Genomic DNA, 23,659 nt, shown 5'->3' with positions numbered 1-23,659 from the left:
CATAAGGAGACACATGTCCACATTTTGTCTGGTTTTTAATTTGTGGTGATTTCTGACACATAGAAAACGTTTGTAAGAATAAATGTCTCCACAGTAAATTAAAAGCAATAAAACGATTATTTATTCAATTTGTCATCAAAGTGTTCACTCAGAGCAGGTGACGCGCACGCACACACGCGCAATGGATTACACACGCGCGTGCAGAGAAAAGGCGACAGACCCGAGCTGAAAAGTTAAATTAAGGTATAAGGCAGACAAAGGAAAATTAAAGTGTTTTATATTTTTAGCAAACAATTGACGCAAAGACAGTGAGACAGAGACATGGAGACAGATAAATACACAGAGAGGGAGAGGGTGAGGGAGTGAGAGAGGGAGGGAGAGGAGGGGTTATCCTGCCTCTGCCTCTTTACCCGACACTGTCCCGCACTCTCACTTAACCTCCACACAGTGCCGGACGGGAAATAACTTCAACTTCTACTTTTTAAAAAAATAAAATTACTCCGAATGACCGCTCATCTGGCTCAGCAGCACCTCTGACAACGACTCCGAAGAGTTTTTATTTGACTTTGTGATCCTCGGCGGAGCGCAAACAGAGGAGTTACCAAAGTCCCCGACACGCTCCAGCGATGGTGACTTTACGCACGGGATTTGAAGCTGTTTGAACTGACTGTTCTTGTTTGGTCTCGACGCTGAAACTCTTCATCATCGCCCGCAACAACAGTCATCAAAGTTTTGCCAGAAACACGCAGCGAATGACGCAGAAGTGAATCCAGGTAAGAGAACTCGTGTTGCATCAGTGTGGAGTCGACAGTGGACAGCACCGGGACCGGGACCCGGTGCGTCCTCCGGGCTGCTGCTTGTTTTGAAAAGTCGGTGCGCACTCCGCTTATCTCCGCTCTACAACAAACAGCGATGACAGCAGCAGATTCAGGCAGCAGCAGAGCCTTTAAACCTGCAGTTGGACCGTGATTAGACTCGGTAGACATGATGCGACCTGCAAAAACTACTGCAGTGACTTACAGAATACATTTTTCTTTTTAAAAAGTTCTGTATTACGGTATTATATAAATAAATCAACAAAAATATTCTGCAGAGTAATTTATGAATGTTATAACAGATTTAAAACCAGGCAATTATCAAATAAGGCATTAAAACGACGTAACGAGTGAATTTCCCCGGTGTGGGATGAATAAAGTTTATCTTATCTTAGCTCAAAGTAGAATAAATAAGTTTATGATAAGACAATTCATGATTATAATAACCACTCTCCTAAGTTTATTGTAGGTTATCGTTATAGCCTAATTACTATTGCATATACTCTATGATGCACATACAAAATTATTAGAAATGTTGTTTATTTTCCCTCATAATAACTAATATTAAACTTTTAATTAACACTAAAAAACCGAGTGTTCTGAGATGAGACTCAAACTGAGCGACATGTTTATAAAAACTTTGCAAAAAGTTGTGATTTCGTATCACTTTCATCCACTCAGACTCATCTTGGAGTTTGTGTTGGGGGGCTAAAAAAAATTAAATTAAAAAAAATTAATCTGTGATCTTGATATAAATAGATATCTGACTTTTAAACACGTGTTTTTAAAAATGCATTTCCATCCTTTTCTCCCAAATGAAGATATTGGTGTAGCTGCTACTTAACATTGAGTATTTAAAGTAAATTGCACCCATAAGAGATACAGTCTTATTGTGCAAAAACTGCAGAAGCTATAACTTTTACTGTGTCCATCCTCCAGTACGCCTGTCACGCGCTATTAACAGAAAAGGTTCAGCGGTTCTGCAACACCACATAATGGTTCTATAGGCCCAGAACCCATTAAGAAATATTTATAAAGAGTTTCTGAAGCATTATAAGAAAAATAGATAATTCAAACGTGGCAAATAAAATAAAAGAGACACTGAATTTTAGTTTTAAAGCACCCTCTTAGAATTCAGTTTGAAGTAATCCCATTTAGACCCTCTGGAGTCTGTGGGATGACACTGTCAGTAGTTTCCTCCTCGGCCACACAGGGGTAGCCTTCTGTCCAGAATCATCGTGAACGCCTCACGCTCTGCCGGACAGCCTGTGCGCGTCCCCGGCTGCGCTGCACCTCCACAGACGCACATTTCAGCCCCGCAGCAGAGAACCTGTGTTTCCCTCACATGTACCGGAATACAATAGATAGAAACAGACTGAGGAGAGAAACGGGAGAAAGAAAGAAAGAAGGGGCGTCTTTTAGGGCCCGAGTTAACTTTCCCCCCGGAGGTCACGGCGGCTGACCCTAGAAGAATGCGTGAGTCATAAATTAAAATAGACTCGGAGCCCCAACGCGGATCCATTGGGAGACAATACCGGAGAGACAAACAGGACGGCGAACGAGTTGAGGAATTAGTCTGTAAGTTTCTTTGTCTTTATTTTTGTTACGTGGTTAAAAGTTTGGGCCGTGCGTCTTCACTTTCTGGCTGATAAAAATGTGTCAGTTCCACTTTGCGCAACAGAGCGACAACTCTAGTTATGTGTGAAGTTAATTGCGTGTGTGTTTGTGAACTTGAGCCATGCGTGCCGGGACAGTTTCTTATCCGGAGCAAGGACTGTGCAGCTCGGACAATCAGCTGTGTGAAAGTTTGCCCTCATGGGTTCACGATGAGGATGTGACCGGGGGTACAGGAGGACAAGGAGCACGACAACGACCTGGATCAGACTGATAAAGACACTTCAGGGTGTTCCCCACATTTAGAGCCACACTACACCTCTGAGATAAGCCGCTGCTCGCCTGCAGATAAGCAGCTTTTAGAGTAACAGAGCAAAAGAGGGAGAGAGATCATGCATTCTGGATAAAAATGAGTTTGAAAACCACTAAAGAGGAAACGAACAGTTGCTTATCTGATTAGTAAAACCATTTAAACAACTTTAAAGTTATTATTTCTTAACCTCTTGTCATTTGCAGTTTTTCTGCTTGAGATTTAATTGTTTTACGCATCCACATTTTTTGTTTGCCCATCAAATCACTCCTCTATCCAGACTTCTAATTGCCCGGCTTGACAGATCCTCCCGTTGCCAGTCTGGACGTGCCCACAGCGGCCCACTGCGCAGTAAATCACAATTTCCAACAAGTTGTTTTAATTGTTTGGACTCCGGCAGAACAATTTATAGACCACCACCCACCCCTCTCCCCTCTCTCTTGTAAGTGAGAGTGTCTGTCTGAAAAACAATCCGAGCAGAGGGGGGGTCGCTGAAGTTGATCTCCTATGGCATTTTGTTTTGAGCAGGTGCTGCGGGTTGAAGTTCCCTCATAAGGTAAAGTGGCATTAGAGTGTCCAAATGGCAGACTTATATATAGGCTGCCAATTCAGCACATTGTCCCGGCCGGGCTGCATGGTCGCGCTCTCTGCGCTGTCTGTGAGGGAGACCTGCAGCTCTTTTCTTTTTTTCTTCTTCTTCTGTGCGCGCTGACAACAGGCGGCCAAGCCGGCCGGTCACTGAGCTGACTGTGTGGTCCATTAGGACTCTGTCAGCAACATGAAATCACTGTTAGGAGCCATGCGTAAAATGACCCTTAAATTTGTATTAATCTCCACATGTGATATAAAATAAATTAAAATAAGTATTAAGATGAAAATTAATTCTTTGGATAAAAAAAATCACTACTTGATTTAAAAAAAAAATCATACTTATTCATTTGCTCATATAGAAATAACATGTCTCAATTTATGGGCTTGTAATCTCTCAGATACTGATTTTATTTAATTTTCTGATTTTCTACAATTAAATTTTCTGATTACATCTCTCTCATACACACATACAGTCACATTGTGTTCTTTCCAGCATCAAGACACATTTAGCTATTATCAAAAAAACAATTATTTTAAACCAAATTCCTCTCTGAAAATATCATTTTCTTTGACTTTGCTTCCAACGTTAAGCCCTGTAAATGTGTACACTGCTTGTTAATGTAACGCGAGGCCATGCTCAGGATTTAATTCTCATACTTAGAAATCTATCCATCGCTCAAATGTTATTCTAATATATTTCTTGGACTGTGAGGGTCCTTCTCCTTCTGGTCCTGTGGCGCAGCGGGGCTCTTTAGTGGCAGTGAGAGGGAACAAGCAGTTGGAAAGATGAAAGATTAAGAGATTTGACGGCTGAGAGAGAAAGAGAGTGAGATAAAAGGAGAGACTGAGCACAAGAGATAGAAGACTAAATTTTGAGACTGGTACTGAGTTTGCCATTTATCAGCAAATATGCAAAAGAAATGGCTGTTTTAGGATACATCATCCTCTTTAACCCCTTTAGCAATTCTGTTATTTTTGACCCATAAATCCATCTTCCACCTGAACACAGTGTTGCAGATATAAGTGTTTAACTGCTCTGAATTTTGAGATTGTGATCGTGAATTTCCACCTGATATGTATTCAGAAAATCTATAAACTTTATGTTTATCTTCCCTCTGACGACACCGTTGCAGATTAAGTGTTCAGGACAGACTGAACAGAGGAGGTGGATGTCTGCTTTGAATTTTGAGATTGTGACTGAGTTAATTTATTAGACATCCACTACTACCTGCAAAAGATGTGCCATCAAATTACAGCTTTAAGGTGCATCATCTTGTTTAACCCGATTTTAATTATCCTGTCTCTTAAACAAAATGCCTTCCATTCGGCCACAGTGTTGCAGATTTAAGTGTCCAGGAGAGATTGAACAGAGGAGAACTACTCTGAATGTTCAGAGTTTGCAATTTATCAGACATCCACAACTACCTGCAAAAGAAATGCCATCTAATGAAGTTTTACCCCTTTAGCAATACTGTTATTTTATTAGCTGACGCATGTCCTCCATCTGACCAAGGCGTTGTAGATTTAAGTATTCAGGAGAGACTGAACAGTTGAGGTGGAGGACTGCTGTGGAATCTGAAGTTCTGACTGTGACTTTGCAATTTATCAGACATCTACAGCTACCAGATATGCAAAAGAAATGACAGTTTTAGTGTGCATCATCCTGTTTAGCCTTTTTTAGCAATACTGTTATTTTGTTGAGCTTTATGTCTACCCTCCATCTGACCACGGTGTTGCAGATTGAAGTGTTCAGGAGAGACTGAACAGAGGAGGTGGAAAACTGCTCTGAATTTTGAGATTGTGACTGAGTTTGCAATTTATCAGACCTCCACAACTACCTGATATGCAAAATAAATGGCAGTTTTAGGCTGCATTATCATGTTTAATCCCTTTAATAATACTGTCATTTTACTTACTTTGTCTATTGAGTGATTGAGAGATTGAACAGTGGAGGTGGCGGACTGCTCTAAATTTTGAGGTTGTGACTGTGAGTTTGCCATTTACTGCAAAGATGCAAAATAAATTTCAGTTTCAAGGTGCATCATTCTTTTTAACCCCTTTAGCAATACTGTTATTTTATTTACACTGTCTGTTGAGCTCAACGTCTCTCCTCCATCTGAGGTTTAAGTGTTCAGGAGAGATTGGACAGAGGAGGTGGAGCACTGCTCTGAATTTTGAGATTGTTACTGTGAATTTGCATTTTATCAGACATCCACAACTACCTGCAAAAACTACCATCTAATTACAGTTTTAGGATGCATCATAGTGTTTAACGTCTTTAGCTTTACTGTTATTTTATTGAGCTGAACGCCTCTCTTCCATGCGACCACGGTGTTGAAGATTTAAGTGCTTCCACATGTTGTTTTTTTCAAGATGTCATTCACCTTCATCGGAAAACCGTCACTCCACCATTTTAAGCCTTGTGGCCGATCCGGGGAGTCCTAATTATTTGTTGTCGGACTCTTTGAAAAAGACACCAGCCCCCAAATTGGACATGTGTTGTACAAACACAAATTAAACATTTAGCTCTAAGTATTTCTCCCTGGGTCCTAAGTGCATATTAGTCATCCTATACTTATCTCTGGCCCAACGGCACACCCAAATTGCAGTGTTGCTGCTGAAAAAGAAAGGTTGAGGCCCCAGAGAATGAGCACTTGAAGCACGCTGGCAGATGCCCATAAGTTTCTCAACCACAATGCAAGCTGAGGTGTGTGTTTGTACATACAATGCATGTGTGTGCTTGTATTTATGTGTGTTTATGGATTTTTTTTTGTGATTGTTGGCATAATCAGATCTGTCAAATGTTCCTCTGTGTGTGACTAAGTGTACTCATGAGCATTTTGATATTTTATCCAGTGTGTTTTAGGTGTGTATGTGTACCTGTGTGCATATGTGAATGCATGTCCTTGGACACAATTAGGTGTGTGTATAAAAGATTTTCTCGGTGCGTCCTTGTCATCTGTGTCTCTGCTGGGTGGCCTTTCTGCCATGTTATTGACTCTGAGCGTGTGTGTGTGGGTGCAAGTGTGTGTGCCCCGCTGGGTGGGCGTACTTCTCTGTGGATCCCTCCTCTGTTCTCCACCACCACACAGCCTTGGAAACAGCTTCCTCATTTTTCCCCCGAGTGGAGAATAACGAGGGGCCGCGTTCATTCTCCTCGCTCCTCTCTTTCAATGGTCGGGGCAACCATTCCTTTCTGTGGCAGAGTCTCCAGCACCTGCTCCCCACCAGCCTCCCACAAAGCTCTGAATAAGAGCTCACCTGACACACCAGCAGCTCCTGATGACAACAGTTTCTTCACATCTTCATACAGAGTATTAAGACAGCATCTTTGTTCAGCGTTGGCATGTCGTGATGCACAGAGCAGCTTAAGTTCATGAAGTTCATCCGCATCCTCGCTTCTTTTCTCCCTCTGACTCTTTTTTCCTCAGGCATCAGGGTGTGTGTCACCATCAACTGATGACTGCAACATTAACAATGGCTTTTATGTACCTGAGTAAGATTTATAAATATATGGTTTACACAAGAACCTTTGACAAATGAGTGCTGCACTGTTAACAGTCACAAACCTGGCATTCTGCCTGCCCAGAGAGAAAAATGAAAGGGGCGGCTATAATCCACATTAAACTGAAACCGCTTCATTTTTATTCTTATATTGTGATTATCAGTGATGAATGTTTTGTTTTTTTTCTGTTGTCCTGTTTATTTTGTGATTTGTGAACAGCTTTGCGTGGTAAACCGCAGTGTCGCTCCGTCCCCTCTCACTTTTTCTTGAGTGGAAAAACTCAGCAGTAACACATCACAGACGGCTGTCGTTTCTCTCGGCTGTTGAAAATCATTTGTGGAAATGTAGGAGCTCATGATATGTAAATACAAGGTGCTGCAGAGTGGAAGTTTCCTTTAATGCCGGGTCAAGGTTGTTTCTCACATCCTCATCAGAGGAAGCAACAATCATTGTGAAACACTTTGTGAAGCTGAAATAGCGAGCAGCAAATTTACTTTATCTTCTTATCTTGTGGTCACAATAACTTCAACCTCAGCGTCTTCAAGTATTTGAAGCACTCGGCAACATTGATCTGACACTGCTGATAGGACCACACACTGAACTGTTCTACCCGATGCTGTTCCCTGTTTAAAAGAGGACATAAAAAGCAAGGGAAGCATATAGATTTGAATTTATTTCCCCAAATTATGTTTTTCTCTCTGCTGGCTTGGACTGGAATAAAGAGTTAAGAAGCTCTGTGAAATGAAAAACAATTGCATGTAGAGATCAGAAGGTGCAAAGACCAAAGTAAAAGCAGACTTAAACATCAATCTGATGAACCATATGATTCAGTTTCATTGATTTGAAACAGCCAAGTCCAAGTCAAATTTGAATCAAATTGAAATAGAAAGTAGATTTAAAATCTCTAGATAGTGGATAGTAAAAATGCATATCAAAGTGCAGTTTCCCATTAATCGTCCACAAAAACCTGAGTGAAAATAAGCATTCATGACTATCAGAAAACCTAGTACAGTAATTTTGATTGACATTGTACGGCTGTTGACAGAGTCAGCATTCAAAATACAGCCACCTGAAAAAAACAAAACTGTCAGTTTAAGTATATGCTGTATTTAGAATATTTTCATGGCTTTGCTTTGCTGTCAGATTTCCCTTTCTGATGGGGAAATGAAGCTGGCATCTATGCTCTCTATGCTCTCTTCAAAGCCACCAGACTCCTTCAACAAAAACAGTAATTTGTGCAGGACACAGGGTTTTCTGAAGTACAGCTGCCTCAGTCAGTTAGTTATATCTTATTGTGTGACTTTGGTGGTCTAATACATTAGTTTGGATCAGAACTAATGTTACTTTTTGCAAATCGAGTCAGCTGTGGAGCAGCAACTTCCATGTTCTGCAAGGTGGAAATGATTCTTGAATGTTTTTGTCAAAGGAGTCTGGAGTGATAATACAGCTTCAGTTTCCCATTTGTCAGCTGGCTCAGACTCAAAGAGGCAGACTGAGAGAAAGCAAGGAAGTTTTGTTATGGCCAGTTTTGTGGGACAACTGTTGTGAATTTTTTTTAAACGATTAGCTGTGGAATTAATTGCATTTTTTTTTTTAACTTAAATGCAATAACAGAACAATAACAAAAGATACAGTTTAAACAACCACCACTGCAGATGAAAATCTGACATGACTCAGGCAGAAATCATATTCATGGACAAGGTAACGTGTATTGGAACATTAAGTATAATTAGTGGCTGTTCTCTAGCGTGGTACCTAGTGGCTAGTAGGAAACAGACTGTTACCTTGGATAAAATTATTCTGGGTTTTATCATTGTTGGAAACATGCAATAATGTAAGTTCACAGTTCAACAAAATATATAAAATAGCGTCTTTAGACATGTTACATATAGCTTTAAATTACAGTATTCTCAAATATGGAATAAAATTAATTTCTAATACTTTTAGATGTTCACTGTTATGTACATAAGACCCTAAACTACATAAAAGGCTATTGTGGATTTGTGTTGCCAGATGCTTTAACTCTTGGTTTTGACATGATGTTGACATGCTGACTCTTGATCTGAATACTGATTGTTGACCTTTGTTTAAGTATTTCCCCCCAAAGAAACATATAGCATTTAAAGGAAACAACAAAGTACAAAGCTCTTCAGATTCTCTGATGTTGCTTGCAAAATCGATTAGCCTCACAAGTTATTATTCATCGCTGCTTGGTCATGGAAATCCCATTATTGTTTTTCACTTTAAGGAGACCAAATCATTGTAAGAAGACATAATTCAGACTGTTTCTTCTCTGTTGCACTTGACGGACGTTTAAGTTTCTCCAGGAGCAGCAGCCAACAGTAAAAAAGGAGTCCTGGAAAAATGTCCACAGCAGTTGATTCTTTGCTAATTCTTGGACATAAATTACAGGATTAACGTGTTGGTGGTTGGTCTCGTTGTTTCAGCCAATCAAACTGCAGACCTTTGGTATTTCTAACAAGACTACAGGGTGACCAGGTGACTGACACTGTTGCTCCAGTGGCTCTTTATCTGTCAGTCAGTAGTTGCGGCCTTGGAATTGCAGCAGCAGCAGATGCTTTGGCAATTACACTGCTCCTGATGATTTTACAGAGAAGGGAAATCACATGCAAGCACGTCTGCATGTCTAAGAGCTAGTCAGTCTTTAGTTTTCCTTCCACTTTCCCTCTCTGCCTTTTTTTCTTGAAGTCTGTTTTCCAATGGTGATGAATTTGCCGGGTGCAGAAAAGTTAATCAGGAAATATTGAAGATTCTGTCCTCAAAAATATAAATATTTTAAGGGAAAACAGCAAGAAGATGACTCCTAACTTCAGTGACAACCTGCAGTGTGTTTAACCTATTGCCGGGAGTCAATATGGGAAAGTGGGTGTCGTTAGCAAACATCTCCTGGTTTGGTTTATCCTGCTTAAGAACCAGCTGGGTGGGGTTTGATATCTAAGACAATACAAGGACCTGAAAGTTTTGACAATCAAATGAAAGTGTTTGAAGATACATTTACTCATCTTTTGTGCCACTGGCAGAGGTTATGACACATTAACCCCACCCCTCTGACACTCCCTGCAGGTTAAATCAAACAAAAGAAATTATTTGCGTTACCTTTTGATGAAAGTCAGGTTTTAATGTTGCATGGATCACTCTCAAGTGCAGTGCCTGCGAATTTGATCACTATGCCTCACTTTATCTGCTATTGAAAGACTTTTTTAGTCATTTCCAGAGCCATTGTAGTGCAACAATGCTGGTATCCTTTTGAGCCTCCATCAGAAGTTTGTCTGCTCAAGGATGATAACAAAAAAATTGAAATGTGTTGAAATGTTTGTAGTGAGGGAAAGGCCTCATGTGCTGCTCCCATGAGCCTCTCTGAGACTGTGAAGAAGCGGCTGAAAGTGTCAAACGCTACTCAGTCAGATGAATTAGACAACACACGTCACAGCGCATGCATATTTTGGCTTGGACAGTGTGCACACACATGCGTGCTATTCACAAACACACACACATTCAAGGCATACAACATTCACACAATGCTTGCTTTCTTAGCTCCAAACTACAGAAGGGGAATTTACTTTGTTTTCTATTATACAGTACATTACTCATGTAATTTAAGAGACCATGTGATACTGATGCATTGTTTAAACAAAGTTGGATAGTTACTGAAAGTGTTTGGAAGATAGAAAGGCCTGGAAAGGAAAAAGACAGTCTGCAACCTTCACAATCACAATTGTCTGAGAGACAAGTATCATGTTTTGTTTAACTGAGAAGCATAATGGAAAAACAAACTTGCCAAAGTACTATTTAAAGGGGTACTCCAACAATTTAGTGTTGCACCACGTCTTTCAATCTTCATGCATTCATTTTTAAGGCTGGCCTTTTGTTAAAAGATTTTAGCCTTTAAAGTGCAGATGAATCATCTGTGTCTTGAATCTTAGCTCTGTGCCCTAAAACAGAGATTAATGGGCGGATGTCATTATATTATTGGTTGAAATTGCTTGGTTCATGTGTATGTAAAAGGGAGAGTAATTATATTTTATTAATTATATATATCACATTGGTGCAAGGCTATCAGAAAAAAAACAAAACAAGACAACACTTAAACACTTACACCATGCCACAAATATTTAAAATAATAATGACAACACCCAGTCTTTCTCTCTATATTTTAAATTTTTTCCATGTACTTTATTATTAATTGTAAATATTTTGAATGTTTATCATCCTGTGTGGTTTGAATGGTTAACCACACCTGCTGTCACAGAGCATGTCAGCCTATTGTGGCGGTGTGGTGTGCTGTAATATGGGTGTGGTTTCCATTGTTCAAACCCGATGAAGATCCAAGTGGGATCAAAACTTAAACATTATCAAACTTTTGTGTTTTGACTTTGGTGTTTTTAAAGCATAGTTGGAATTCACAGAAGTCACACAACAACACTAACAGACTGAGGCAGTGGTAAAGCCGCAACTCCCATGTCCTGTGAGGTAAATAGACTGTTTTCACCTGTAGAGTTCAGCTGGTTTGGGGAGAGTGATATTTGGTTTGTCAGAAAAGGCTGTCTGATGGCCAAGTAAAGCAGTGAAAATATTCAAAACACAGCGTACACTTAAACTGATATCAATTTTAGGTGAACCTTATTTAGGTGGATAAAATATGTTTTGTTGCAGAACCTGTCCACAACATTTAGTTGCTTAGCTTCCTACACTGGTACTCATGCTGTTTCTCCAAACTGGGGGTGTGTTGACCGCCATCTGTTGTTGGTAATTCACTGACAATGCCACTTCAAATGATCCAAACTATCCCATTAAAGCAAATGCAAACAAGCCTGTTGTGACTGTACCCTTAGCTCGTGTTTACATTGCTGTTATAGTTTGATTCTGCTCCTCCCATCTGCAGAAGCGTCACGCTGCTCTAAAAGCAGGCTGGCTAACCTTCACTTTACCACTCGTAGTGGTTTGGAGTAATGGGGCGTGGCAGCAGGGTTCGGGGTGCGAGGCCTCTGAAATGACCCTGTGGTAAAGTAGCGAGGGCCAGGATAACGTGGTCCCACCCACCGGAGGCCAGATCCAATTGGTCGTCGGCCAGCTTGTCTACGCAGGGCGTTGCCATGGTTTCCAGGCCGTAAAGAAGTCTCTAATCGAGCCGTTGTCATCATGAGATGGTGGTGAGTGTTTGGAGAGATGGAGGCAGCAGCAGCACTGAAAAAAAGAGAAAGGCTTGGTATCTACTGTGTGGCTCAGAATAGAAATGTACGGCCTGCTTTCAGAGCTGTCTTCGTGAGATACACACATCAGGTTCATTCCTTGTGTCATGAAGTTCCCAGGGCTGCACAGTGCCTGGGAACGTATTCATAAATGACATGCTCCTGACACGCTCCTGGCTCATTTCTATTTGTATATGGTATGCTATGTTCTGTACATGCTGTTGGATTAGCAGACGTGTGGAGTGTGATGTTCAGTGATGACGGGGTGTGCAGAGGAGTGGCGCTGGCTCGGGTATCCAGCTGACTGGGCTCAGACCTCAGGTTTCCGCCACGTAATCCAACACACTTTAGATGGTAGGACGGGCGGCTGCTGACATTTGTGCCAGAGGGTTCCACATACAAGAATACACCAGCAGCCTTGGGGAGAAACAGATTACATGTAATAGTATTTTGTAATCAGGATACAGAAAAAGGTAACAGTATTCCATTACAGTTACAGAAAAAGAAGACATGATTAGCATGCATTTGCGCATAACAAATGAAGGAATCACTGGACAAACAATTAACAGCTTCACAACAACCGTGAAATATATTAGGCAAAACAATTCAAACATATTTGGTTTTAAGGTAATCCAAAGGTAATAGAAAGTAATCAGATTACATTACTGTAATATTATGATACTTGGGTTAGGCTACTGACTACAGTTTTGGTAATTAGTAACTGTGTTGGGATATATTTTAATCGTAATCCTTCCAAGCCCGTCCACGAGATACACAGAGAAGAAATCTGTAATTTAGGCCATTTACTGTAATTTATCATAAAATGACCGTACATCACCAAAGATTAAGGAAATCCGTTTAACTGAAATACTCAATTCTCTTCTCTCTGATAACAACAACAAAGCTGCAGTGTCCTCCTTTCGTCCAGGCCAATATAACTATTTTTGTCTCCTGGTTTTGCAATAATTATAGTTCAAATTAATGCTGAATGTTCACTGACTGAGTAAGTGACTGTTTGTGAGTCATAAGAAATAATTACTGATCTTTAAGAAGGAGTAGATGTTTATAACAGTTAAATTGAGCGATACGTTAATAGAATCTGGTAAGCAGTGAGACAGGCAGCCACTTAAGTCCAGAGTGTGCATTTTCAGAGCAGCGGACTTTTGTTTGTTTTCGGGATAAAAGGCTTAACTTTATATTGACAGATAACTGACAGTAATAAACAGCTGATCAACTTACAGTGGAGGACTTGATGTCATTTATTGTCAACTGCGTTTCTGTTCCTGCAGCCTGCCTGAGCTTCTTCACATCTGGAGAGGAGGAGGTGGTGGAAAACAACTCGCTTCAAACATAGATCATATCTTAAATAGGGATTGAACCTATTTAATATAAAGTCTGTGGCTCCAACTTGCTATTTAGACTGCAATACTCATGTTTGTATGGGCAATTGCTACATATTGCTCCTAATGGTAATGGCAGCAGCACTGTGCATGTGTGAGAGCCATCTGAAGAGAATCACAGGCTCTCCATGGGACCCACCTGTTGGGCTCTTTCATGCGTCTAATGTTAACCGCATGTTTTGGGAGCAAACTTTGTTCTAGTGTTCAGCCTGACATGAGACTACACTGGAAACAACCAATCGGGTCAGTCGTACTACTGTATTGTGTAAGAGGCAGTTAATTAGGCTTGCAGCCGGTGTGTAACCAAATAAAATAGCACTTTGCCACAGTCCCTCAGGTTGACGGTTCCCTGTAGAAGGGACTGCAACTACAGGAGGGAAAATCGCTGCCTCAGCAAGCTGTTTAGTCTCATTCTCAAGGAGCTTACACCGTGTCTCCCTCTTTAATATGGGAAACATACGTAGGTCGGCCTGTGATGTCAATTGTTATTGCTGGAGGCCTGCTATAGGAAAAATCTCATTTGCCTTTGTAAAGCACTGTAGTGAAAAGGAGCTTATGTCATAAAGACGCTATTGTGGCTGCTACGGGGCCTGCCGTATGTATGTGTGTGTGTGTGTGTTTGTGTATGAGTGTGTCTTTAAGTGTCACTACTTTGACCCACGCATTGTGGATTTCACGTGTGTTTTCCTCACATTCGCGCAGGTTTCAATGGACAATGGTTTCTGTGCTTGTTTGTTCATGGCGCACACAAAGGGAGTTAAGCGGCAGCCTTTTGTACAGGAGATTTATGAATGAGAGCTGCTATTGTAGCTGCCACAAATGATTACATATTTCTTCTGCCTGCCTTTCTTTGATTTTAATGTGCTCTTTGTCACCTTGCAACTCCATGAGTTAGAGTAGGGTAGAGGATACAAGATAATAACAGTGATGATGGAGAGAGTCCTGATGTTTAACTAGTTAAGAAATTGTTTAAATTTCATGCTAATGCATCTACATGACCTACATAAGCAAAACAGAGCATATATGAGAAGGCTGGCTATTTCTATACATTTATTCTTAATGCCTGCTACTGGGTCTGATTCTCCTTGAAATCAGATGAAACAAGCTTGTGTTTACATTTTTCCAGGCAAAAGTTACAGTGAGTAGTATGTTAGCCAGTTAAAAAGAAGCAGATGGAGATTTCTATTCAGATAAATTTATTTCTGACTTTATGTTTTGTGGAAACACTCACGCTTTTGTCCATAGGGGTCTCCAAAATCAATACAAAAGAAAAGTTCCTTGTAGTAGCTTTCAAAAATCAATATCATTTTAAGCGTACGCTATATTTGGAATGTTTTCTCTGCTTTACTTTGCCGCTACAGCTTTTTCTGGTGGGAAACATTATTTATGCCAAGTATGGCTCTCTCCAACCCAACCAAACTCCATGGGCAAAATCAGTCATTTTAACTCGCAAAACACAGAAGGTGCTGCTACCGATACCGCTGCTTCGATCAGTTAGTTTGTCTTATTGTTTGACTTTGGTGAATCTGAACTAAACTTTTAAAACACCAAAGTCACACTGTAACACAAACTAACTAACTGATTCAGGCAGCGGTGGTCCAGTGTTCTGCAAGGTAAAATTACCATTTTTGCCTGTGGAGTTGGAGAAAGTAGATTTTAGGTGGACCTTCTATTAAGTGGCTTAAATACCTTTTATTGCTCAGCCTGTCCACAGTAGTAAATTGCTTAGCTTCTGTGCCGGTGCCCCCTCTGTTTCTCCAAACCAGGGCTGTGTAGACTATCAGTAAGTTTCTCATATCATCTCACTTTAATCAACCACCTGCAGAGTTGTTTTTTTGGCCCACTCGGATTCCACTGGTGCATTTCCAGCTGTAAATGTGTTAAAATATAGCACACATTCTACCAACATTCCCTGGATTATTGAAGATTTAAAATGACCTCTCCTGTTAAACAGCTCCAAGGAGATGGGACACAAAATGTGAGTAGCATCATAAAATACCAAGGACTGAAAAATGCAGCTTAGTGGATATCAGATCAATAACTTTTGCCATGTAATCACTCTGTCAGACTGAATCTCACTGACCTCTAGCAGGCAAGAATTCTGTTTCAGCCACGGACGGAGCAACAAAAATGCACTTGAGTAAAAAAAAACTGCGGAAAAAATTAAGTAAAGGAAAATGTCTTGATCCTTAATAAACATTTGCGTCATTCTAAAGGTTTCTATAAAATAAAATATGTACATTAATTCTTTAGAAAAACATGTCACCACGGTGCAACAAGTCAGAGCAGAGTGGGGTGGGGGAGTTTTGGTCTGGCAGATGAGATAAACTCTATGTTTGATTCCTCTTATGAATACAAATGGTAGACGTACGGGGGAGGAGAAGATTGAAGTAAAACACTGGATATTTATTGCCACTACAGTTTTTTCTGTTCGTTTTTTTAAACGTTCCTGACGACCTCCTCCTCCATCTCGACAAGCCTCCCCTCACATTCAGCTTCTCCGTGTTTTACGGAGCAGCAGATTTGTGCGCTGTCCTCTAAATCATTTCCCTTTCTCGCAGATTGCTCCCTGCTGGAATATTGGCCTGACAGCCGTTTTTTTCCCTCTCTTTCTGCTTCCCCAGTGGACTCATTTACATTTATGCACGCAGCAATTAATTACAGGCTGGCGCTGGCCTTGTAAATTAGAGGGAGCCGAGGTTGCCCTCATTATTGCCCCTGACAGTTAAAGCCTTGTTTGGGTCGTGACAAGGTTGACTTCAGGCTGGGACAGTGGAAGCTTAGCTGTGGTTGGCTGCTCCTTGTACATCTGATATCACTTTACAGCAAATGAAGAAAATTTACTTTCTTGATGATTATATTATTTTATATTATCATTTTCTTACTGGATCCAAAAAAGTTAAAGGAACAGTTCACCCCAAAATTCAAAATACATATTTTTTCACTGGCCTCTGGTGCAATTTATCCATCTATCTACCAACCTCCTAGTGATTTTTTTTAATTAAATGAAGACATCAGCTTTGTCAAATGGAAAACCTTTGAACGACCAACATTTCACAAAATCTAAATTTTCAAAAACAAAGGTGATTATAATTGCACATTTCTATACCTATATCTTGGTATTGTTAGTTTTAGATTTTGGGTCTTTTAACAAATTGAGGTTGTGAACTCTTTTCTGAAACAAGGGTGTTTTCTGGCACAGAGCAAGTTTAGAAATTTAAAAATGAAAGTGAAGGAAATTACATTTCATATAGGAACTTCTTTCTTTCTGAAGAAGAATATACCAGAACTACTTTAGAATATACTGGAACTACTTTCTTTCTAATAGAAAAAAAAGTAGTTCCTGTATGAAACTACTCACATCAAGGTTGGTGGATTATCTTGACCAACCAGGTCATGATTTTTGCAAAGAGACACTAGTTTTGAATTTTTCAAATTTAATTTTTTAGAGCTTTGAGTACCACAAGCTGAGTGACATCTAGTTCCATTATACTGGAGAGAAGACAGATATCTCTATGGCAGATATCTCAGAAAATATCTATGAGTAATACAGGCCAGGGGTAAAATATGTATTTTGATTTTTGGGGTGAAGTGTCCTTTTATAGTTCTATATTCCAGAAAACTCTTTTCTCTATGCAGCTAGAGGTCATCATCCCAGGCCTTGTTTTTCTGTCTTGAGCGTACTGTTTTCTGTGTGTTTTGGGGGTCTTTCATCCAAATACTTGTGGAGGGCTTTTTCTATAGAACCAGGAGTCAGGCAGGAGACTTCTCACGGTATTGGCCTTTTCATGTGAAGACGCTTCAACTTTTTCCGGCTCCTTCCCTCACAAGGCCCTTCTTTCTTCTCTGTCACGCAGCGATGTGTTTGTGCATACCTTACCAGCCTGACAAAAGAAGGGAGAGATCCTATTCACTTCTGCCTTTGACATTCACCTCTTGTTTTTACAATCTTTCCAAGGCGCGCTGTTTGCACAGTGGAACAGGCTTTGTCTTGAAGAAGCGGGACAATGGTGAGCGCCATAATGTAATCTCCTAAGGGTAGTGAGCAGAGGGGCGAGGTTGAGATGTATGTGCTGGCGCTTGCCCCTACCAACCCTCTCCCTCCCTCCTGCCCTTTACTTTAGCAATATTTCATGTTAACAGCGACCTGGGAGAGAATACATGTTGTCACTTAAGCCTTTGTAATGTTCACCTAGATCTTTTGTGAAGGCAGCACAAAGGCTTTTCACTCATGCAAACATCCCCTTCCCTCATTCCACTTATTAAAGGTGTTCTGAGCAGCAGTTTGCCCACCCACATGCATATCTACAACCATGTCTTTTTTATCAACATAACCGCAACATATTCATATTGAAACATTATCTTTCCCCCACCTTAAGCAAGTGTTTTAGCAGCATAAACCCAACCACACATGGGATCAAAGTCCTGCCCTTCGCACATGCAACCAATCAACCACCTTGCGACCTCTGTGTGGCACTGGGTCAGTATGCCTCAACCTCAGTATGTTTGTTAGATTGTCAAACAGTGTTCAAAAACCTGCCTTCTTGCTGCTTTTTCGACATTGGAATCAAACTATAACACAGATGCAGAAGATCACAATGTGATCGGTTCTACATACAGTAGATTTGTATTTTCGTTTCTTGTGACAGTTGCAGGCGCTGATGGACTCAGTGCCTGCAATTCTGACCCAGTGTGATGAAGTGCCGTCTATCCCCAGTGATTTTTGAGTGGGGACCAGTAAAATCCTGTCTTTCCAATTTGTGTCAGTCAAAATATAATATTCATAAGCTGTCATTGTTGACCTGAGCTGGTCTGCTCCTGCCACAAAGCTGATTTGCAACCTGAAAATAAATTCAGCAGCTAGCTGGCTAGTGCTAACTTACAAAAATAGACATGTTTTTGAAAAAGATAAGACCTGACGAGTGGACCAATTGCCCAGCTGACAAAAGTTCAGCTGTAAAAACTCTAAAAAAGTCCTGGCCAAGTAAAACTTGGAAGTGTGATGTGGCTTTGTAGTATGGGTTTCCTGCTGCATGTAAGAATGGCTAAGTGACCCAAATGCATTCTCTACACTGAGACCCTCTAAAATCAGCTTCACTTGCAACAAAAGGACCCAATAGAGGCTGAAGAAACAGTCGACTTCGGGCTTTTAAATACATCTTGCAGGAGGGGGGCAATGGCAAAAAGCCAATGCTATTTGGGGAGCTGCAATGCATCTTTTTACAAATTTACATAGTTTTCATCTTGCTATGTGCTCTACGTTGTTCTTTGTCTTGTTTCGTCCTGTTACATCTTGTATGTTATTTTTTGTATTATTATGTCTGCTGTGTTTGATATGCATGATGGAAACTGTGTGTTATCCTTTCTATTTAGGTTGAAATCAGTCTTGATGTTGGGAAGGCAGTGTGCAATGATGCAAAATAAAAATAATCATTAATTCCCCTCAGATGCATTAAAACTAAAGTATCAAGCCTGTTGTAAGGGGAAGAAAATACAGATATTTGTGTTAAAATGTAGAGATTGAAAGTAAACAGTTGTCAAGATTAATTCTCAATTAGTGTGATACTTCAAAACTATTTACATAAAGTAACTGAGTATTTGTACTTTGTTACATTCACCTCTGCAGTCTGTGATGCTTTTCACCTGAACTAGAGGCCTTTTTGCCTTAAAATGTGGTCAGATACCACATCGCACAAACAATAGTTTGTTTTAAACACACCCTGTGGTTTGGGATGTCACACATTGGAAAGAAACCTTGCCAGTAATGAAATCCAGACAGCAATTTCTGGACAAAATTCTTCTCAAGATATTTGTCAAGGCAAATTATATATAATATAATATATAAAACTATATAAACACATTTTGTAGGAAATACGATTGATATCTGAACTCTGATTAAAGTAGAAGCTTTGGGCAAAAACACCATATTTAGTGTGAAACCCCACAAGTCTCAAGTTTTTCTCAGTCACAATTTCAAAGTGTGAAATGCAGTAAACTAACAGCTCAGTGATAACAGGAAGAGCCCCCGAGAGAAAACCCCGAGAAATAATAACAGAAACATTACGAGGCCTGTACGACATGGCCAGCGGTCCTCTGAGAGTCAATGTGTGCTATAAGCTCATCATTTATGGGTCAAGTGAAGCTCATTCTGGTTTAATTGCCCATATGATTAGTTGGAACCATACTCCGTTTCCTATGGTGCAGACATGGAAGTGGCAGCACAGAGCCTCATGTGGTGCTAAGCTCATTGAGAGAGCTTCTGTCTCATAGAGTTCCATTGTTCTTACTCTAGTGTGTCCGCGTCTGCACAAGTGGCATTGACAGCTGCAACAAGACAACATTTGGGACTGTGCATATTTTGTTGCGTGAATGTGTGCATTCATTGTGCAGGTGCAGACATCGCTCTTAATATAACACAGTGTGTCTCCTTGTTGTGCACTAAATATCTCGTACCTCTCTTGTTACTCTCTGTAATGCCGTGACGTCATGCCGTTGCGTTTGCCAAAAGCAAGGCTCTGGCCTTTCGTTTTGCTGCTCTAAGTGTCTTTTTGCCGCTGGCTCAACGGTAGGGTAACATGTGCCATTTTACAGCTGTTGGACAGTGGGCCAAAAAGGTAGCTGCTACTTCCTGCAGTTGTCAGGAGGAGCCTGGAATGGCTTTATAGCCCGGGTCTCCTATGTCAGCTCCTCCTCAGAGGTGGAGGAGAGGAGCAGTGGTTTGGACTGGGCAAACAAGAGAGGGAGACGGAACAAAACAGAAAAATAAACTTAATGTGCTTTCAGGAGTGTCTGTATGCAAAGGAGAGAGGATAGAAGAGACACCAATACAAGAACAAAGTGTTGTGTGGGTTTGTTGTCTGAGAGAGTGTGTCAGCTTCTCTTTATGGGTCTCTTTGAGTACTAACTGGTTCCAGAGGAGGCAAAAATACATTGTTTACTCAAGTAGAAGTACAGATACCTGTGTAAAGTTGCCCTCTGAAGGACATTTCTGTTTCTGTGCAAAGCTAACTGAACCTCACCTTTCCTCCACGGTCTAGTCACTGCCTCGCTTGTTAGTCTTGTTATGTGATTTTCATCTTTTTACACCTTTTGTATGTGACATGCACTGATGTTTACATGGAGGAATCATCTTTTCTATGTTACCATTTCACTTCCACCTCTGAGTCTCCAGTGACCTGTAGCTCAGTGATGCGGTTCATTCACTTCCAGAAGAACATCTCTTTTTTTTACTCTACTGTTCTGTGTATACCTTTGCACTAGTGTCAGGTATTATGTCTGAAACTAAAACGTACAAATTAGTAGAAATGTTTTGTATAATGTTGTGAATAAAACAACTTTTACAGCAAAGTTATTTTAACACCTGTTAAAATGTTTCAGACATCAGTTCAGTCTGAAATTTGGCTTGCGGCAAAACCTGACAGAGTTGACTTTTTTCTGTACCAGCACTAAAGAATGGTCCTCTAAAAAAGAAAAAGTAAAAAAAATAATAATAATAAAAAATAAAAAAATAAAAAGTATTTATATAGGACTATAGGACTTTTTGTGTTGTGTCAAAATTCTGATACTATGAAAACTCTTTCTACATTTCTCTGTACAAATTCATATAGGCCTCAGCTGTGCAAATAAAAAAGTCCTTACTTAATATGTATGGCTGCTACAGCTCAAAACGGTTTAATATGCACATGTAGGAGCATGAAAATTTACTGTGGCAGGTATTTAAATCTATATTCTTGAGATCTCCTGCCACACCCTCGTTAACAGCAACATGGTATCATCACTGCATACAGTTAGTCTATTTTTATAAGGTTGTGTCGTCCTCATTTATCATGCAAAAACACCTTAATCCTACAAAATATTATTGCACTTTCCAAATATATACAGTATTGTACGTGTACATGTACATGTCAGTGTATGCAAAAACACATAGGCTGTTTTGTGCAAAATTCATGCATGTCAGTGTGAGTGCGAGTGTATGCCTGCACATGCTGCCGAATGTGTGTGTGCGTGTGTGCGTGTGTGTGTGTGTGTGTGTGTGTGTGTGTGTGTGTGTGTGAGCATGTGCGTTATGCAGCAACTCTCCTCTACTGGGCAGCCAGCTGTCTCTCTGATTACCCAGCATCCTCCAGGTGTCAGATCTGCCATCTGCAGATGAGTGGCAGGGCGTGTGGAGCGGAGGAATGGAGGGAAGAGAGGGGGGTAAAAAAAGGAGAGGAAACAGAATAACTGGTTCTGCAGACATCTGGAACGTGTTCAGACGGGTCATCGAGAGCCGCAGAGTGTGAACGGTGCTCAGGGGATTGAAAAGGTGGCTTTTAGAGTCCTCAGCTTTCCAACTTTTGTCAGGCAATTCTGCTTCTCCAAGAAAAAATAACAGAAAGAAAAAAGAAAGTAGTTGCATCTTACAGAAATGTTACAGGGATGTTTCACACGAGTGTGTTTTTTGCCGACTATTTGTTATCGTTATTATTATCACAAGAACTACAAGCCTTTGAGTTGTTCTGGTCAGAATTGCCCTTAATTGTGCCCTGAGAGAAAAAATGCATCCAAGAGAGAATCATTTGGCTGATTAAAGACATGAATAAAAGATCATACATGCCCAGTGTTTGCTTTTTTCTTCATTGTTCTCAATTAGCCTCAAATTGTAGAATCAAAGGCGTGTTTGTATTGCACTCTTTGTACAACTTAGATGCCGTGTTAGGGCACTGTCATGTTGCATAGCATCAGTGAATTGCTGCTGTGCTGTGTTTTGTTTCTCATCTGTGTGAACGCGGCCTCTCTCTTTAAGTCTTTCCTCATCCAGCTCAGTTCATTCTTTAATTAGCAGCCTCCCACTGTCAATTAAGACTAGCTCCCATCCTCTCTCAATTTGGGGCCCACTTAGGGCGGACCCATCGTGAACATGCTACTTTCAAAGCGCTCCTTTGGCAGTGCGACCTCTTTGATGTTATTATTTGTTTTCTATGACCCCTGCTTTAGCAAATGGCTGTTTGTAGTGTGTGCGTGTGTGCATGTGAGGCTATAATAAGGTTGACCTCAGGTTAGCTCTCAGAGTGGTCTGCTTAAGCCCAGGAATGACAAGCTGTCCATCTGATGAGAGTGATTCTTTTTCCGCCCTTTATTAGAATCAGTTTTTGAAAGAAAATATCAGGCATAACCGTATTAAGACAAATTGCGGCCAATTTCTTCGACTTCAAAGCTGCATACAAGAATCACGCTGTTGTTTGTTGGACTTTGCGTGGCTGAGTGTGTGCTGGTGTTTGGGCAGTGAAAGTGCTGTGTGAGAAATACAGTGATCCTCTGTTGACTCTGCTGTGGACTTCACATAGGACCTCTGTTCTGTCCTGAACGTCCACTACAGAGGGACCTCAGGTGGGTCCAGAGCGCATTCACTCGGCTCCAAAAACACTTTCCAAATTCAAATTTTCATACTTTGTCAAACCTCAGTTTGTTGGTGGGATGTGAAGAATTTGGTCAGCGTTCATTAAAATGAATCCTGATTCCTTAGGGCAACACACTCTTCCTTTAAAGGGTTGGTTCACCCAAATTACACATAAAAATCTTCTCACTTACCTCTAGCGGTATGTAGCCATGAATGTAGGTATGGTTACTTGCCCAGGTTTTAATATACCTGCCTCTGAGTGAATGGAAGTGAATGGATTTTTGTTTTTGGTTCACACAGAATTTTAAAAGATAAACAGCAATATCTCTTTCCAGAAACAACGTCCTTCCTATTTATTTCGAATAAGGTTAAATTCGTCTCACCTCCATGATATTCTTTACTTGCACAATATCATGTCACATATGTCTGTTTACAAGCTGCACATCTGTTTAGTAATGTTACCTTCTGCTAAAGGGTTTTTGAGCATTTTCATCACAGTCATCTCAATTAAACAGCCGCTAGAAAAATTAGCTAGTTAGCTAGCATTGTTATCCTCTTTCAGACTCAACAGAAACAAAATAATATTCACCAAAAGTGTTCCAACTGTCTCCAGTTCTGGTTTAGTCCAAATAAAACTTTAATTCACAGCTTTTGATGCAAAGGATCTAGATATCAGGATTGCTAGGTCTGCTTTTTTTACTTGTGGAAATGGGCTCCTTCTGAAGTGTAAATTTTTTGTCTGCTGGTTGGATGGACCTATTTTGCATGTAAATTACATCAATAATATCTATAAATATACATCCACATTTTAAATGAAATTATTTATTTATTTATA

At 40.4% G+C, this 23,659-nt stretch overlaps 1 protein-coding gene across 3 annotated transcripts in view; it reads left to right on the top strand.

The window, feature by feature from the left end:
* Positions 1-208: 208 nt before the first annotated feature.
* LOC146316543 (transcription factor SOX-6-like) overlaps positions 209-23,659 on the top strand; it is a 151,564-nt gene continuing 128,113 nt past the window's right edge. The window contains exon 1 of one of the 3 annotated variants that reach the window (XM_084734171.1): positions 209-773. The gene's annotated coding sequence lies outside the window, so the exon portion shown is untranslated. Of the gene's footprint in view, positions 774-2,076; positions 2,394-23,659 lie in introns of those variants that run through there. The other 2 variants (XM_084734169.1, XM_084734170.1) reach the window with 2 other exon arrangements.

The sequence above is a fragment of the Lutjanus erythropterus genome, chromosome 13 (assembly GCF_056507025.1).
Source record: "Lutjanus erythropterus isolate fLutEry1 chromosome 13, fLutEry1.hap2, whole genome shotgun sequence".
Lineage (NCBI taxonomy): Eukaryota > Metazoa > Chordata > Actinopteri > Lutjaniformes > Lutjanidae > Lutjanus > Lutjanus erythropterus.
This window is presented reverse-complemented; position numbering and strand designations above follow the sequence as displayed.